This window comes from Erinaceus europaeus, chromosome 11, assembly GCF_950295315.1.
Source record: "Erinaceus europaeus chromosome 11, mEriEur2.1, whole genome shotgun sequence".
NCBI classification, from domain to species: Eukaryota; Metazoa; Chordata; class Mammalia; order Eulipotyphla; family Erinaceidae; genus Erinaceus; species Erinaceus europaeus.
This window is the reverse complement of record NC_080172.1, coordinates 59800906-59818913: the sequence shown is the minus strand read 5'-3', so window position 1 is coordinate 59818913 and position 18008 is coordinate 59800906.

Sequence of the window (18008 nt, the reverse complement as noted above, 5' to 3'; positions counted from 1 at the left end):
ACTCCCAGTGGAGGAGAAATGATAGGGAGAAGATGACCAGAGGGCTCTGAACTCCAACTCCATCAGGACTCAGAGAGAGAAGAGGAAAAAGGGAGGGACATTTAGATGTAGTAATAGGTGAATATGTGACTTGGAAAGAAAGAGAAGATGGGACCTTAAAAAAAAAGGAGGTCAAATATAGACAGACAATAGTAAACTCATACCTGCAACTTTCAGAAAACTACTGCAGATTACAATGGAGGAATTGGGGATTCAGAACTCTGGTGATGGGAATGTATGACGTTGTACCCCTATTATCTTGTAATTTTGTAAATCAATATTAAATCACTAAAAAATAAATTTAAGAGAAGACCATGTAAGAGCTAAAATTTAAAAAAAAAAGTCTGTTGCTAAGTGAGCCAGTCTCTTGCCCCTACCCAGATTTTATAGTCCTTTCTTTATCTGATTAGCTTAGATTTTCTTCTAACTAGGGGATTCTTTCAACCCTGCTGAAAGACCCCAGAAAAATGTTTTATTGCACAATCTGAGACCAAAGTTGCTTGATTCTTATAGTCCCTCCCCCTCCAGGGAATGTCTGCTTTTTAGACAAGGAGGAAAGGGAGTGCACAGGCATAATGCCAGGATCTGGCTGTTGCCACCTCCGTCCACTCTTCCACAAGGCACAAGGACCACTGAATCTTCCCTACAGTAAGGCCTCAGTTACCCTCCATTATAATGAAAGCAAGGAAGGGAGCCAGGCTCAACCATAGCAAGTCAAGGACTGGGACTAAATTCAATCTGTGGCCATCCCTTTCCCACCCCAGTCACACCAGATTATCCAAACCCATCCTTTTGCATTTCAATTTCTCTCTTTTTAAAAAAAATTATTTATTTTATTTTAATAAGACAGATACATAGAGAAAGACACAAACAGAGACTAGAGCACTGCTCATCTCTGCCTTGCAGTTGTGCTAGGGATTGAACCTGGAACCTTGGAACCTCAATCATGAAAGTCTTTTGCACAACCATGTGCTATCTCCCTGCCCCAGTGTTTCATTTCAACCATCTTCTCCTATCTATAAACCTCAAGTCAGTCTATTATTTTTATTTTATTTTATTTTATTTTATTTTATTTTAGTGATTTAATAATGATGGACAAGACTGTGGGATGAGAGGGGTACAATTCCACACAGTTCCCACCATCAGAGTTCCATGTCCCACCCCCTTCATTGAAAGCTTTCCTATTTTTTATCCCTCTGGAAGTATGGAACTACAATTGTTATGGGGTGCAGATGGTGGAAGGTCTGGCTTCTGTAGTTGTTTCTCCACTGGACATGGGCATTGGCAAGTCAATTCATACTCCCAGCCTATTTCTATCTTTCCTTAGTGGGGTAGGGCTCTGGAAAGGTGGGATTCCAGGGTACATCAGTAAGGTTGTCTGCCCAGGGAAGTCAGTTTGGTGTTGTGACAACATTTGCAACTTGGTGGCTGAAAAGCTTTAAGATATAGAACAGTACAATTTGTTTAACAATCAGGAACCATGTTGGAAGTAGCTAGGAAGTCTGTTTTAGGTATATTCCAAGGGGCCCATGACTTTACTAATTTTTGCCTGAACCTGATAGCTAACATACAGGTGGGCTAAAAGTATTGTCCAGGAAGATTGTGTCAAATCTGGGAATAGAACCTTCTTAAACCCATAGTTTAATCCAGCTTTATTAGAGAAAAGAAGAGATGCAAAGAGGATTTAAAAAAAGTTTTGGCACACCGGAATCATCAGGCCCTTCCTAAACCTTCATCTTTGGGCTGATGTGTATAAAGATTTGCTCCTAGAGCACTATGGCTCTGTATACCTTCTGGAGTATAGCATCTCACATAGTACCCCCTCCCACCTTCAGTTTTCCCCAACAAGTAAATATCTAGAAGCAGGCTGCACCCCTAATAAACATTAAATCACAGTTACAGAGCTAAATGATGCTAAGAGGGGACTTCATTCCTGCTACAAGTCAGAGATGTGGAAATTAATAGATAAATCCTTGCCATGCATAATGTCAAGAGGACACAGCTGAGTGTGCTCAGATCTTTTTGGTGCAGAGTTGAGGCTTCATTTGCTCCCAGATTTTCCCTAAATGTTTCTGTTTCCAAGTAAGAAACATGTCCCTCTCTCCTTGCAGGAAGCAGACAAGATGGCAGCAGTGACTCATAGTTGGAAGAATACACTCTGGAGTGGGGGCAGCCCGAGTGGTGTGGCAAGAGACTCTGACAACAGAAGGTCCCCTGAGCTTTCCAAGGGTGTTGCCATGTACAACTCTAGAATAAAGGTTGAGTGAAAAAGGAGGGTGGGAGTAGGTGTAGACCCTATAGACAGAGGAGAACAAGAGTAGAAGCTGCAGTCTTTCCAGAGCTGCACAGGAGGGAGGGGCAGGGCTGCAGATTGTGTAGTTTCAGAGATTTATAGAGGGAGGTATGTCTGAATTATTTTCATTCATCTTGTGTGTATTTAATAGATGAGCCAGGCCTCCTCAGGGGAAGGAACCATCCATCTCCAGAGCAGAGCACAGGCTTGCAAAAGCCACCTGGGAACTGCCTACAGGAGCCGCTCAGTTCAGCTTTGGGAGGCATCTGTGCTCTGCCCCAGGCTGTTTCCTGTTTCTGCTCAGTAACACATCTTGTACTCTGCCTCCTCTGTTCAGGTCCCCACCCCCACCCCCACTCCAGGACTGACCCATAGTCTGGCTGAGAGGAGGGACAGGGACACAAGGGTATTGAGAAGGTGCCAGCGGTTTATCAGACAGTGCTGCCCAGACAGCTCTGCCAACCTGTGTTGCTGCTTCAAGACTCAGAGGTTTGTCCCCTAAGTGCTGTGACAGAAGTGTAGGCAGATTCTCAGATGGCAGAGGACCTGGGGTGGGGATAGGCTGAAAAATGAAGCCAGAGAGTAGCATACACCCCCCAAAGAACCATATTCCCTGGAATTTTCACTGCTTGACCACATCTATGGACAGCAATGTGTCATTCCACCACCCCAACCCCAATTCATAATTCATATGTCAAAGTTTTACTTCCTCCCTACACCTGGAGATTGGGCCTATTAAAAGGCATTTAAGGACCCAAGTGAAGTAGCTCACCCAGATAGTGTGACTGTTTTATCATGTGGGAGGCCCAATATCAAATATGGTTCCCATCACACTGGAGAAAGTTTCAGTGTTGTGGAGTCTTTCCACCTCTTTCTTTTTTAAAAATTTTTTAAATCTTTATTTGTTTATTGAATAGAGATAGCCAGAAATTGAGAGGAAATGGGAGATAGAGAAGGAGAGAGACAAAGAAACACCTGCAGCCCTGCTTCACTTGTGAAGCTTTCTCCTGTAGGTGGGGATAAGGGGGTTCAAACCCGGGTCCTTGTGCATTGTAACAGGTGCAGTCAACCAGGTGCACCACAACCCGGCCCTTCTACCTCTCTATATATTTCTGTATTTGCCTCTCTCCCTTTCTGTCTTAAAACAAACAAACAAACAAACAAAAAACACCTTATAGAGTCCACTTCCTGATTTCCACCTCCCTCGCTTCACCAAGAAAATGTGTGAGTGAGAAGATATGCAGGTAAGCTAGGGAGATCTTCCCCAGGAACTGGATCCACTGGTCTCTTATCTTGGATTTCTCAGCCTCCATTATTATTTTTTTTTTTTTGTTTTGCTTTAAATATTTTTGTTGTTTAAGCCATTTTTTCTGTGACATTTTGTTTTAAAGATTTATTACTGGAGCTGAGCAGTGGTACACCTAGTTGACCACAAGTGCTGCTTTGTACAAGGACTCAGGTTCAAACCCCTAGTCTTCACCTGCAGGGGGAAGCTTCACAAGTGGTAAAGCAGTGCTGCAAGTGTCTCTCCTCCTTAATCTCCCCACCTCTCTTCTCAACTTATCTATACTAAATAAATTTTAAAAAAAGAAATAAAAAGATTTATTCATTTATTAGCATGAGACAAAGAACCAGAGCATAAGCCTGGTTCATGCTCTTAGTAATGTTATGCTCTTAGGTCAAATACTCTAACCACTGCCCTATATCCTGGCTTGTGATATTTTGTTATAGCAACAGGAGTAGACCTATACAGCCACAAAGGTGCCACTTGCAAAGTGACCCTCAATTAGTAACTCTGAGTTTTTGCTTCTGGTAGTGAATTTTCCTTCTAGCCTGAGCATCTTTAATATTACTTTTCAAGAGTGACTGCAGGTGCCTGTGTGTACCTCCCTGGCTACATCTCTGGTGAGTATTGGAAGCCCAGGTCAAGGCAAAAATATAGTTTCAGGAATCCAGACTCCAGCCTGACTGCCCTGGAGGAAAGGGAAGCTCTTCAGAGAAGCAAACGTTCCAGCCATGACAATGACATCCCTGGGAACTGACCTGGCCTTGTGTCACCCCACCCCACCCCATCTCATCCCATCCCACTGTTTTTTTAAAATTTAAAATATTTTTTATTATACTTATTTACTTATTGGATAGAGATAGTCAGAAATGGAGAGGGGAGAGAGAAAGAGAGACACCTGCAGTCCTGCTTCACCACTAGTGAAGCTTTCCCCCTGCAGGTGGAGACCAGGGACTCGAACTGGGGTCCTTGGGCACTGTAACATGTGTGCTCAACCAGTTGCGCCACCATCTGGCCCATCCCACCCCACTGTTTAGACTGGTGCTAGGAGTAGAACTCAACTGTGACACAGTCTTTCCCACTACCCTCCAGCACACATACACAAGCAATTCACATGCCACACACTTTGTTATCTTTCTTTATAGAATTGTATAGGAAATGCACCTCCCAAGTCTCTCAAGCTTTCCTTGGGAAAAGGCAGTTTAGCCAGATCTTAAGGAACTCAATATACAAGAAAGGGAAAAGGGGGGAGTGGGATGAGGTGAGTGGTGGAGCAACTGGTTGAGTGCAAACACTACAGTGCACAAGGATCTGGGTTCAAGCTCCTAGTCCCCGCCTACAAAGGGGAAGTTTCATGATTGATGAAGCAATGCTGTGGGTCTCTCTCTCTCTCTCTTTCTCTCTCTCTCTCTCTCTCTCTCTCCCTTTCCCTCTCCCTCTCCCTATTCCCTCTCAATTTCTCTCTGTCCTACCAGATTAAGTAGATAGACATGTTATACACACACACACACACACACACACACACACACACACACATACACACACTGGTTTTACAGTCTGGATGTATTTTACAAAAAAGACCCAACAGAAATTCTTTAACTGGGCCCTTTTCCTTTCCTGTCAAAAATACAGGAATTTTAAGAATTTTGTGTTTGAGGAGCCAGGCAGTGGTACACCTGGTTAAGCTCACACATTATCATGCTCAAGGACCCAGATTCAAGCCACTGGTCCCCACCTGCTGGGGGAAAGCTTCTCTGTCTTTCTCCTTTTCCCTCTCTATCTCCATCTCTCCTCCAATTTCTCTCTGTCTTATCCAATAGAAAAAAAAAAAAGGCCTCCAGGAGCAGTGGATTTGATTTGTAGTGCCTGGATAGTGCTGGCAACAAGCCCCAGTGATAATGCTGGAGGCAAATATATATATATTGCATTTTGCATTTGAGACATAAATTCCTCAGACAGTTGTACTCTGTAAAATAATGGTTCACGTGGATTTGAAATAGTATAACAGCTGGTTTCATGAGAAAAAAAGTCAGCTTGAGGTCTGAACAATGGTTTGACAGAACCCTACTGAGATAAGATAAAAGAGAGGGGTCACACTAGGGGAGGGCAGCCTGCACAAGAGAACTTCACATTTGTTGCCTCATGGTTCTAGCAAGGTCACCTCTCTGTAACCCTGAACATCACTTGTGATCACAGGCAGAGAGGCTCCATGTCCTTTGTCCAGGCTTTAACTTTGTGTGTGATCACTAATAAATCTTTTTCCATGTTATTTTTAAAAAATCTGCAATTGATAGTGACTTATAAGATTGTAAGATTATAGGGTATCATTATAGGGTACATTGCACCCACTACCCAATGTTCTGTGCCCTCTGCCTCTCAATGAAAACCACTATAGTTCTTACAAAATCTTAGAAGCAGTTTGTTTACTTCTGTTCTACTTTTTATTTATTTATTTTTTTTGAAAGTTCATGTGCTTCAGTTCTCTAGATCCCACATATGAGTGAAACCAGCTGGTAGTTGTCTTTCCCCTCTTTTTTTAGCTAAGCACAATCACCTCCAGTTCTATCTGTGTGCATAGTAATGTGTGTTATATCAGGTGAGTCACCATCGGGCATCAACCCATGCTCTGTTAATGGCATGCGATAAGTCCTCTGCTCAGTGGGTCAGGCAATACTAAGTACTCCTCTCTCCTACCCCAGAGATATGGTTCATTTTATCCCAAAGAACACAATCTTATCATTTTTTTAATTGAATAGTAGTATTCCATGGAGTATATGAGTATATATTACACACACACACACACACACACACACACACACACACACACACACGTATATATGTATATTTTTTCCAGAGCACTAGTCAACTCTGGCTTATAGTGGTACCTAGTATTGAACCTGGGATCTGGAAGCCTCAGATATGAGAATCTGTTTGTATAACTTTTATCTATCTCCCCTGCCCCGTCCCATAACTTTTTTATCCAGTCATTTACAGATGGTCATTCAGGCTACTTTCACTCTTTGGCTATTGTGAATAATCCAGCTACATAAAGATGCGTATGTCCCTCTGAATTAGTGTTTGAATGTCCTTTGAATAAATGTGTAATTAGTAGTTAAACAAAATACCAGCCTAGTACTGCACTCACAGGGCCCTCAGAGCCCAGCAGTCACCTGCAGACCCATAAAGCCATGTTCTTCCCACCTACTTACAGAAATATGGTGGTATCAATCCTCTCTCATGTGGGAATCATGAAAACTGGCATTCAGAACCCTCCTTTTCTCCTTGGGTCCCAGACACAAATTGGAATAAAGCTTATTTACATGCCAGGATATTTCTGATCTCTAGTGCCCAGAAGATTTCCTATGGCTGGGAACACAGATCTGTCATTATGGTATTTTGCAGAGCTGAAGACTATATTTAAGGCTTCAAGATAATGCTTATTATAAGCCTCTCATGGACCATCATGCCCAAAACACCACATGAATAGTCTTTGTCAAGGAAATTTGCCAGGGAAAGCAGAATGCCGTTGGTCACATAGGAATTACTTGGGGGTTGGTTTTAAGCTATGGAGTCTGGGGCAGAGAGGCTGTTTTGCCAAGGACTGCATTTGGTAGGGAGAGAGCTTTTGTTTTTTTGGGGGTGTGTGATTTATACAGGATGTTATGTTACACAACTTGGGGCTCAGTCAGCCTCAGGAACTATGATGGGAGTGGAACATCTTGGCATTGAGCACTGTGAAAACTCTGGTGACTCTCATCGGGGAAACTGTAGAAAACATTCTAGCCTGAATTAATGATTAATGACAAGGGAAGTCGGTTTCTTGGGAATGGAAGAGGCTTCTGAGCTCTTCCAGAAGGAGAACAATACAGGACAAAGGCAGGCAGCCAGACACTAGACCTGACACACAGACGTCCCAAATGAATCTTGCTGAGCAAGGTGGGGGCAGAGGCCCTTTCACTCTAGCAAAGTTCCTATTTAAAAAAAAAATGTTGACAAGCCAATTTTCATCATTCAATAATCACAAGTCACCCTTGATTTTGAATTTTCCCCTTAAAATTCACAATTTAATTAGAGAGATTGCATCCCTCATCATTAATATCGCTTTGGAACATTACTGCATTAAATAAAAACAATTAAAATCTTGTATCCGCTCTTCCTTTATCTGCTCTTTTCCTGTGGAAAGGAAAAGAAGTAAAAGTCTTACCCTAGGAAGATTGATCTGGAAGAAATGCATCAGGGAGGAAATAATGAAGGCCCTAAAGATAGTCTATTTGTTTTCAGACTGAGCAAGCATTAAACCGAGTTTTTAAAAATGGTTTGTCTCTATGGCACTTTGGGTCCTCTGAGATGCAGACAGCAAAACAGATTCATTGTGTAAGAAATGTACACACACACAGAGATGCCTCTTGAAAAAAGAAAGCAGGACCTAGTGAAGAAAGCTTCAGACTCTGAGGCAACTCTGACATCCATAGATAAAGAGAAGGAAGAAAACACAGTAGACCACAGGTCTTAGCCAGGCCAACAGAGAACCTTCACAGCCATGGGTGCCTTTGGAGGTATCCTCTATGGTTCTGGTACCCTGCCATATGCTCCTTGTCAGATGCCAGACTGGAAGGAATGTTAACATCATGGCGGATCCCAAAAGCAACAGCTGGAGTTATCAGTCAAGTCTACCTCCCCCAGCAGATGCTTCTGAAGAAGATCTGATTGAATTACCTCCAGGGCCACTACAGCCTCCCAGTTCTTAATTTAGACAACAAGTATACATCCCAGAGGTAATCCATGTATACGGTCTAGCCTTTTAGGGTCAGGTGCCTGCTCCATGTTCAACTGGCTATGGCCTGGGTTTGTGGCAGAGCCCAAGGCAAGATATAGCAAGGCTGTTGAGGTAGGAAGGACTGTGACATGTGAGTTGGCTCCATCCTCTATTCCAGTCCAATAATGAAATGGTTAATATAATCCACTTATGCATATGACACAGTGACAAAAGAAAAGAATTAGCCAATTGCTTATGAAGGAGAGGTCAAGTAAAGGTCAATGGATAAAAGGAAGGGGCAGTTGGGTTTTTGAACATGGAAATGGCCAAATACTATAACAAGAAAGCCCTAAAAGGCTTCTAGGCAGTGGCACACCTGGTTAAATGTTCACAGTACTATGCACAAGGACCCAAGCAAGGACCTGAGTTAGAGCCTCCAGCTTCCCATCTGCCATGGGGATGCTTTTGAGTGGTGAAGCAGGTCTGCAGATGTCTATCTTTTTCCATCCCTATCTCCCCTCCTCTCTCAATTTCTCTCTGTCCTATACAATAAAATAGAAGGAAAGAAAGAAATGAAAGGAGAAAGAAAGAAAGAAAGAAAGAAAGAGAGACAGAGATAGAGAGAGAGAGAGAAAGAGAGAGAGAGAGAAAGAGAAAGAAAGAGAAAAAAAATGGCCACCAGGAGCACTGTATTCGTAGTGCTGGCACTGAGTCCCAGAGACTGGAGGCAAATAAAAAAAGGAAGAAAGAGAGAAAGGAAGAAAGAAAGAAGGAAAGAAAGAAAGAAAGAAAGAGGAAGAAGGAAAAGAAAAAAGAAAGTTCTAGAAAGGCAGAGGTTCCAACCACAGGTTGTAAGGTAAGGGATGGTGGGAATGGTGGTATCAGGGGCAGAAATGGAATCAGGAAAAAAATAATCCACAGAAAATCAGCTAACAAGCAGGACCATGAAGGCAGCAGGGTTCCTGGTGAGGCAGTACTAAGAGACAGATACTTCCATTAGTGACACTGAGAGGAGATGAAGGTGGTCTTCATCTTTATGGGGCATGGAAGAGCCCCTGGGGCCAAGGTATGGAGGGAAAAAGTAGACCAGCACTGTGTTTGGTTGTGTCTCTTGTCTCTCCTCTGTGGACTCAGTGAAGTCAAATACACAGCTGTCCTTGGGTTCTCCTGAGATCCCCTGAAAGTCCCAAAGTCTCTTTTGCCAAACACACCTAGGGGAACAATTCTCTTACTTGAAGCAAGCTGAATGAGTTCTAGTGTCTTAAAACTCAAATCATCTGAGACAAAGTCCAAGGAGGAATAACTGTCTGGTCAGGTCTTGAAAGGAGTTTATAGATACAATCACAGTCTAAAGCTGGGAGTGCAAATCCCTTTGTGCTTTGGATGCTCCTCAGTCCTTTGGCCATAACTTGATTGCTCCATCCTACCCCTTGGAGATAACAGTTCCAGCCATTTGAGTGTGTCAATTTCACTCCTATTGAGAGAACCGAGAGCCCTGGTATGGAAACACTGTACTCTAAGTGGGCAGAAGCCCACCTGCAGATAGAATACGGGATGTTTGAGCCAGAAGAAATCTGACTATAGACAAAGCAGTCTCCTCTGAAACAGTGAAAGGGTGTCATGGGAGAAAGGACAGGCTGAGAATCTGCCAGTCAATCATGGACTTAGCTCTAATAGCCTATCAACTGAGCCAACAGTTCAGGGAGCCCAGAGAAAGCTACAAAGGAAGCCTAGTGTCCTCTCACTTGCCTCCTCTTCTTTGGTCAAGCATTCTCTGTAGTATTATTTAAATAGACTTCCCTTTAGAGGAAAGGGTTCACCCCACTCCATTGCTCCAGTATAGACCCCACTCCACAGAGTGCTATGGTGAGTGCTCTTAGCACTTAGCACAGACCTGCCCGAGAATATATTTGGGATAAATATTGGCCTTCCCAAGTGTCACCTAGACACAAGATTCAGAAATTTGAACTGTCACCAAGTTTCTCAGGCTGAGACCTTTAGTAACTGGGCAAAGGTGCTTTGAGTAGAATGCATGGGGATAATAGAAAGCTAAGAGGACACCCCTGACCACAAGCAGATTTGTTCTATGTTCATACAAAACTGAACTTTTATGGCAATTTCAGAGGAAAGGAAAAAGAAAGAGTTTGCATTGCCAAAATCCACCCAAACTTCAAACCCATGCCAGTATCTCCTTTCCAAACATCCTGGCCAAGTAATCCTTTGATCTTAAACACATTTTTTTCTGTAAGAGTCCCATCCTAATTTGGTTGGGAATTTTCTTACACTTCAGAATTATCAGAAGCTCAAACAATGACTAGTGAAGTTTTATTACCTTGTAGATGTCTTGCCATACCTACTTCAATCAAAAGAACATTGTTGAAAATTAACTGAAGTCCAAAGCTCTTACAATAGTGCTACAGTTGTTGCCAAGAAAGGCTGTCCTCTGGAGATTACAGATGTCTCCTGTAATCTCAGTCCCTCTGTTTATCCCTTTAGCAAATCCTTTTTGTTGTAGTGAACTTCAGGATAATTTCCAGCCTGGACTCTTGTGCAAATTACCACAAGTCCTGAAGCACTGTGCCTGGGATAATATGATTGTGGGCTGCTGTAGTGATGTTTTCCTTTCTGTAGCACCTCAAGTTCAAAATATTTTCTTACCTGGGGTCTTAGCTCAGTCAGCATCTCTTAGCTGAGATGAAAGTTAAACCAAATTCTACATGTCAGTAAGTGTTATCAACTGCAAAGCTCTGGAAAGGATTGTGATCAGTAAGTGATTAGAATTCAAATTTCTCAGCTCTTAATCCTGAGTCTGAATAGTCTTCTTGGCTCCTGTAGACACTTGCCCCAAAGGGGTGGGAGAAAGCTGCCTACCCACACAAGTAAAAAAAGGATCCTGGACGTCTGCATGACTTTATGTCTTTCGTGATCAAAGGGAACACTGGTAATTCATAGATGTTAATGTAGATGGCAAAGAAATAGTGAATGGGTGGTCCAGGAGGTGGCACAGGAAATAAAGGATTGAATCTACAAGAATGAGGTTCTGAGTTAGATTCCTGGTATTCTTTTTTTTTGCTCTTTATTTTTTTTTCTTTATTTAAGGAAGGATTAATTGATAAAACCATAGGGTAGGAGGGGTACAATTCCACACAATTCCCACCACCCAATCTCCATATCCCACCCCCTCCCCTGATAGCTTTCCCATTCTCTATCCCTCTGGGAGCATGGACCCAGGGCCATTGTGGGTTGCAGAAGGTAGAAGGTCTGGCTTCTATAATTGCTTCCCCGCTGAACATGGGCGTTGACTGGTCGGTCCATACTCCCAGTCTGCCTCTCTCTTTCCCTAGTAGGATGGGTCTCTGGGGAAGCGGAGCTCCAGGACACATTGGTGGGGTCAATAGATGGGAAATTCCTCAAGATAGTGGAATCTATATATAGCAAACCTACAGCCAACATCATACTCAATGGACAGAAGCTGAAAGCATTCCCCCTCAGATCGGGGACTAGACAGGGCTGCCCACTGTCACCGTTACTCTTCAACATAGTATTGGAAGTTCTTGCCATAGCAATCAGGCAAGAGAAAGGAATCAAAGGAATATAGATTGGAAGGAAAGAAGTCAAGCTCTCACTATTTTTTCAGATGATATGATAGTATACATAGAAAAACCTAAAGAATCCAGCAGAAAACTACTGGAAGTTATTAGGCAATATAGCAAGGTATCAGGCTACAAAATCAATGTACAAAAATCAGTGGCATTTCTTTATGCAAACACTAAATCTGAAGAAGAAGACATCCAGAAATCACTCCCATTTACTGTTTCAGCAAAATCAATCAAATACCTAGGAATAAAGTTGACCAAAGAAGTGAAAGACTTATATACTGAAAACTATGAGTCACTACTCAAGGAAATAGAAACTGATACCAAGAAATGGAAAGATATCCCATGCTCATGGATTGGAAGAATAAATATCATCAAAATGAATATTCTCCCCAGAGCCATATACAAATTTAATGCAATACCCATCAAAGTTCCACCAAGCTTCTTTAAGAGATTCCTGGTATTCTATGTGTCAGAGTGATACTTGGGTTCTCCTACCCCCACTCCATTAATAAATAAATAAATAAATAAAATTTAATGGTAAATAGAGTATGGAGGGATACCATAATAATTTTGCAAAAAGACTTTAAGGTCTTTTTGAGCTATCTGAGGGTCCCATGTCACAAGTTAATCTCCAGCACCACCATAAATCAGAGCTAATTTGTGCTCTGGTTAAAATAAATAAATACATAAAGTTAAAAAATGATTAATGTTTTTCAACAAAGTAAAAGCTTCTGGGGTTAGAAGGAAGGTTTAGGTCCTGGAACATGATGGCAGAGGAGGACCTAGTAGGGGTTAAATTGTTATATGGAAAACTGAGAAATGTTACACATGTACAAACTATTGTATTTTACTATTGACTATAAACCACTAATCCCCCAATAAAGAAATTAAAAAACAATTATTATCTCAACTTCTGTACCCTAAGAAGAATTTTAGTCCATACTCCCGAGATGGAAATAAATGTTAGGGGAAGATGACTAGAGGGCTCTGAAATCCAATTCCATCAGGACCCAGAAAGAGGAGAAGAAAAAAAAATAATAATAAAGGAAAGTAGTAGTACTATGTATTCATTCATAGGTGTGACTTAGAAAGGAAGAAAAGGGAGGGCCTTAGAAAGAATGGGCAAAGGTAGAGAGATAGATAAACAGTTATAGAAATAATAGTCAACCCATATCTGTGACCTTGGGAAAAACAACTACAGTTTCCAATGGAGGTAATGAGGACATGGAACTCTAGTGGTGGGAATGGTGTGGAATTGTACCCCTGTTGTCTTGTAATTTTGTAAACCAATATTAAATCACTAACAAGAAATTAAAGGGGGTTGGATGGTGGTGCACCTGGTTGAACAAACACGTTATATAATGTGTAAGGACCTGGGTTCAAGCCCCTGCCCCACTTGCAAGGGTAAGCTTCTTAAGTGGTGAAGCAGAGCTGCAAGTCTCTCTCTCTCTCTCTCTCTCCAACTCCCTCTTCCCTCTTAACTTCACTCTGCTTCTATTCAAAATAACTAAAAATAATAAAATAAATCAAAAAACAATTAAAATATTTTAAATCTTGAATGGATGAGTGAGTGATTGTGTGTGTGCACGAGTGTGTATGTGTTCACACATGTGCTCACACACATTCAGTGTTATCAGGGGGAGGTAGCTAAAGAATTCCTCATTCAAATAAAATTTTAAAAGAACATCTGATATTTGGTTTGTAATTGCAACTACTCCCTTACTCTTAGCTCTGTTTGCTATTCTTATTCTGTTTTCATTGTCAGGTTCACATCCACCTTTTAAGTCCACACCTACCAGCTCACATACCACCTTCATCAGATGTCTATTTTAAGCACCTCAAGTTCAAGACATCCTTCCCTCTCCTATGAAGTTTTTAAGGTCTTTGCTACACTGCCCTGGTCCTCCTTTCTTATTGTCTGCATGGCTGCCAGTGAACAACGTTGGGCATTCCCATTAGTGTAGAAGCAACCTGAGAACAGTCCACACAGCCTTCATTTGCATTATTGAGAGCAGATCTTGTAGACACAGCTGTCTCAACAGTTAACCTCCCCCACCCCCACCCTTCTTTTAGTAAATCTTGACTGCACATGTTGCTGTCTACCTAGAGCTGTATTTTCTTGATTCATCTGTAGTTTGGCAAGGTTTATGAGATCTCCAGCTAAGGGCAGAAGTGAGGTCAGCTTTCACTTCATATTTTATGCTTTCTTCATCTTCTGGGCTGGTAAACAAGTAAGTAGACAAGAAGCTGACCCTGGGTAGGGTAGAGTGACAAAACAGAAAGAAGTTGGTCCCTACAGAAGTTTCCCACACCAAGATCACTCATAATCATGTCTAGCAAGCCACTGTTATTTTTAAAAATTTTATATTTATCTATTTGTTTATTTATTTTGGAAAGAGACAGAGATACTGAGGGACACGGGGGGACAGTGAGAGAGAGAAAGACACATACCTGCAGCTCTGTCTCACTGCTCATAAAACTTTCCTCCTGGGTGGCTGGGCAGTAATGCAGCGGTCCCTGCAAAGCGCAAGGACAGGCATAAGGAACCCAGTTCAAGCCCCCGGCTCCCCCATGTTGGCATAAGGATCCCTGGCTTCCTTGTTTGTGAAGCAGGTCTGCAGGTGTTTTTCTCTCCCCCTCTGTCTATTCTCCTCTCTTGATTTCTCTCTGTCCTGTCCAACAACAACATCAGTGGTAACAACAATAATAATGACAACAACAAGGGCAACAAAATGGGAGAAAAATGGCATCCAAGAGGAGAAGTGGATTCATAGTGCAGGCCCAGAAGTAACCCTACAGGCAAAAAAATAAAATAAAATAAAGATACAGAAAAAAAAGAAAAGAAAAAAAAAACTTCCCTCCTGGAGCCCGATGGTGGCATACCTGGTTAAGTGAATGTATTACCATGCACAAGGACCCAGGTTCAAGCTCCCAGTCTCCACTTAGGGGGGAAAGCTTCACAAGTAGTGAAGTAGTGCTACATGCGTCTCTCTTGTCTTTCTTTTCCTGCTCTATCTCCCCCTCCCACTCAGTTTCTATCTATTCTAGCAGATATAATAAATGAAGTTTTAAAAAAACAAACAAAAAAATTCTCTCCTTCAAGTGAAGACTGGAGGCTTGAACTTGGGTCTTTGTGCATAGTAATATGTGAGCTCACACCAGGTGTGCCACTGCCCAGCCCCTAACTACTGTTATTTTATAAGCTAGTGTATTTTGGTGTCTACTTATTAAACTCTATGGCTAATCAAGAATCATTATATAGGTGTGATTTTTACAAATGAATGAATAGATAAATGAGAGAGTAAGTAAAATCAACCCATGAATATATAAATGACTGCTGACAGTGGTAGCTGTGCTTGAAACACCTGTCTCATTTTCTTCACGGTATCCCAGATTTTTCTGATAGAGGAGCCAGGAAAGAGTGTGGGCAGGGAAGGTGTGTCCCCAGAGAGTCCAGAGATGGCTTGGTTGCTGGCTCACTTTTTCCATCATGCTGGGCTGTTCCCTGAGGACACTCAGAAGGGACTTACTATTACTAGGAGTTCAGCTAAAATAGCTTGTTCTGCAGTATGCAAGGATTCTGCCTGATGGTCAGAAAGTACAGTCAGGTGAATTTATTCTTCTTATGACAATACTGTTCAAAGAGTTCAAGTAGCAGCTTTGATCCTCAGCATCTTATATGCTCAGATATCTCTCCTTCTCTCTCAAAATAAATATTTTTTTAAAAATTCAAAGTATCTTTTTCTAAGGTGTGACCAACTGCCCCTATAAGATGAAGAGGTATTGGGGGCCAGGCAGTAGCATACCTGGTAAAGCTCACGGGTTGCCATCTACAAAAACCTGGGTTCAAGCCTCCTGCTCCCCTACTGCAGAGAAGCTTCATAAGTGATGAAGTAAGTACTGCAGGTGTCTCTCTATCTCACTCCCTCTCCTCTCTCAACTTCTCTCTATCCTATAAAATAAAGGAAAACATTTTAAGAAGGAAGAAAGAAAGAAAGGAAGGAAGGAAGAAAGAAAGAAAGGAAGGAAGAAACTACTTGGAGCAGTGAATTTGTTATGCAGGCACCAAGCCCCAGTGATAATCCTGGTGGCAATAAAAAATGAAATACATTTTTTTAAAAAATGAAGACGTATCATATAGTGGAGAAAAATATGTATTCTACACTTCACAGTATTATAACAGTAATTAAATGAGGCAATGTGTGTGTGTGTGTGTGCAAATATTTTATAAACTGTAAGGTATAGTAATGGGTTTTTTTGTTCTTTTTTTATTTGATAGGGTGGAAAGACATTGGGAAGGGAACAAGAGATAGAGAGGAAGAGACAAAGAAATTCCTGTGGCACTGCTTCACTACTTGTGAAACTTCCCTACAGGTGGGGACCAGGGACTTGAACCCAGATCCTTGCACATGGTAACGTGAACACTCACCCAAATGTGCCACTGCCTGGTCCCCAGTGGTTGTTGTTTTATTTGCCTGAAAATTTCTCTCCATTATCTACCCACTAATCAGCATCCCCTCTCTTGGGTAAAAAGAGAGATAAAGAGAGACGGAGAGAATGTGTTCCATGTCTAGTCAATCATAATCCTCAATATTGTGGCCCTAGGAATTCACCTGCAGCATTAATACATGATATCAATTAGAGTTCTTCTGTAGGAAGTGCATTGACTTTGCTCCCCTGAGTAACTCACTTGGACGAAGTCAGTTTAGAATTCTTTTGCAGCTCTAAATGGAGGAAACAAAATACATAAATGGAGAGAGAGGCTCTGATTTCTGCATCTGACATCAGCTCCACATCTGTTCTTCACAATTACATGGACATTGCCATTGTCATTTGAGAAGATTTTTCTCCTTCATTCTCACTCCCAAAGTAGTTTGAGTTGGGTATCTTTCACCTGAAAACAAAATAATGCCAATAAGATTCTATTTACAAGCAATATAACATTGCCCAAGAAACTCATTTAAATGGATTTGGAGAAAGAGATTCTAACTAGAGGTAGTATTACTTGAGATTTGAAGAATTACTATCCTTGGTGTGATGTTTACTTATTTAGTTAGTTGGCTATTTTATTTTTACCAGAGGACTGCTGAGCTTTGGTTTATGGTAATGTATGAGATTGAACCTAAGACTTTGGAGCCTCCAGTATGAAAGTTTCTTTGCATAACCATGATACTCTTTCCCCTACCCAGTGTGATACTTTTTGACCTACCATATGGCTTCAAAAAAGAAGACATTTAGTAGTGAAAGTAGAGCCCCCACCACACACACACCAGCCAGTGAGTTCAGTCTAGCCCAACTCAGTGATCAGTAATATGAGAATGTAGCTTGAATATATCCATGCATGGGACCATCATCAATTCAGGAGGCTGGCTACCCCATCTATAACATTCCTCTTATTTTCAGAAATAAAGCAAGTTTGGTGTTCTTTTTTTATCCTTTTTTTTTTTTTTTTTGTCTTTGTTTCATTTTCTGAAGACACAGGGGATTCAAGTTTGTTACTCAGTATTCCCACCCTTTCTGAGGGGATGACTCTTCAGACATGTAAAGATAATGTGCTTCTCTGAGTCTTTTCCACTTTGAACAAAAAAGCAACCTTACTCAGCTGATAAGGCTGGTCAGTTCTTCACCAGCTTGGCTACTCTGTGTCTCACCAATGTGTCTCCTTAGAGAGGATACCCAGACCCACACTCACAGTCCCCATCATTTTCTGCTCCTACAGAGCACACCATCCTTCACTTAGATCAGTATATTCTAGAAATGCGATGCAAATCTGTCCTTTTTTGTTGTTGTTGTTGTTGTTAATTCTTCTCAAACTGTTGACTGGTAGACAGCTTTAAATAAACAAAAAACGCAGATTTTTTCTTACAAGGATACACTAATCTCACTTTGATTTTTGTGGCATTAACTTTTTTACTTTTAAAGCTAACGTTTTAAACTCAGATGAAAGAAATCTCACTGATTTTGATTTATTCACTCTGGTTTATCATTTCTACTTTTTGAAATACTGAATATGTAAATAAACATGTCTTTTATCTT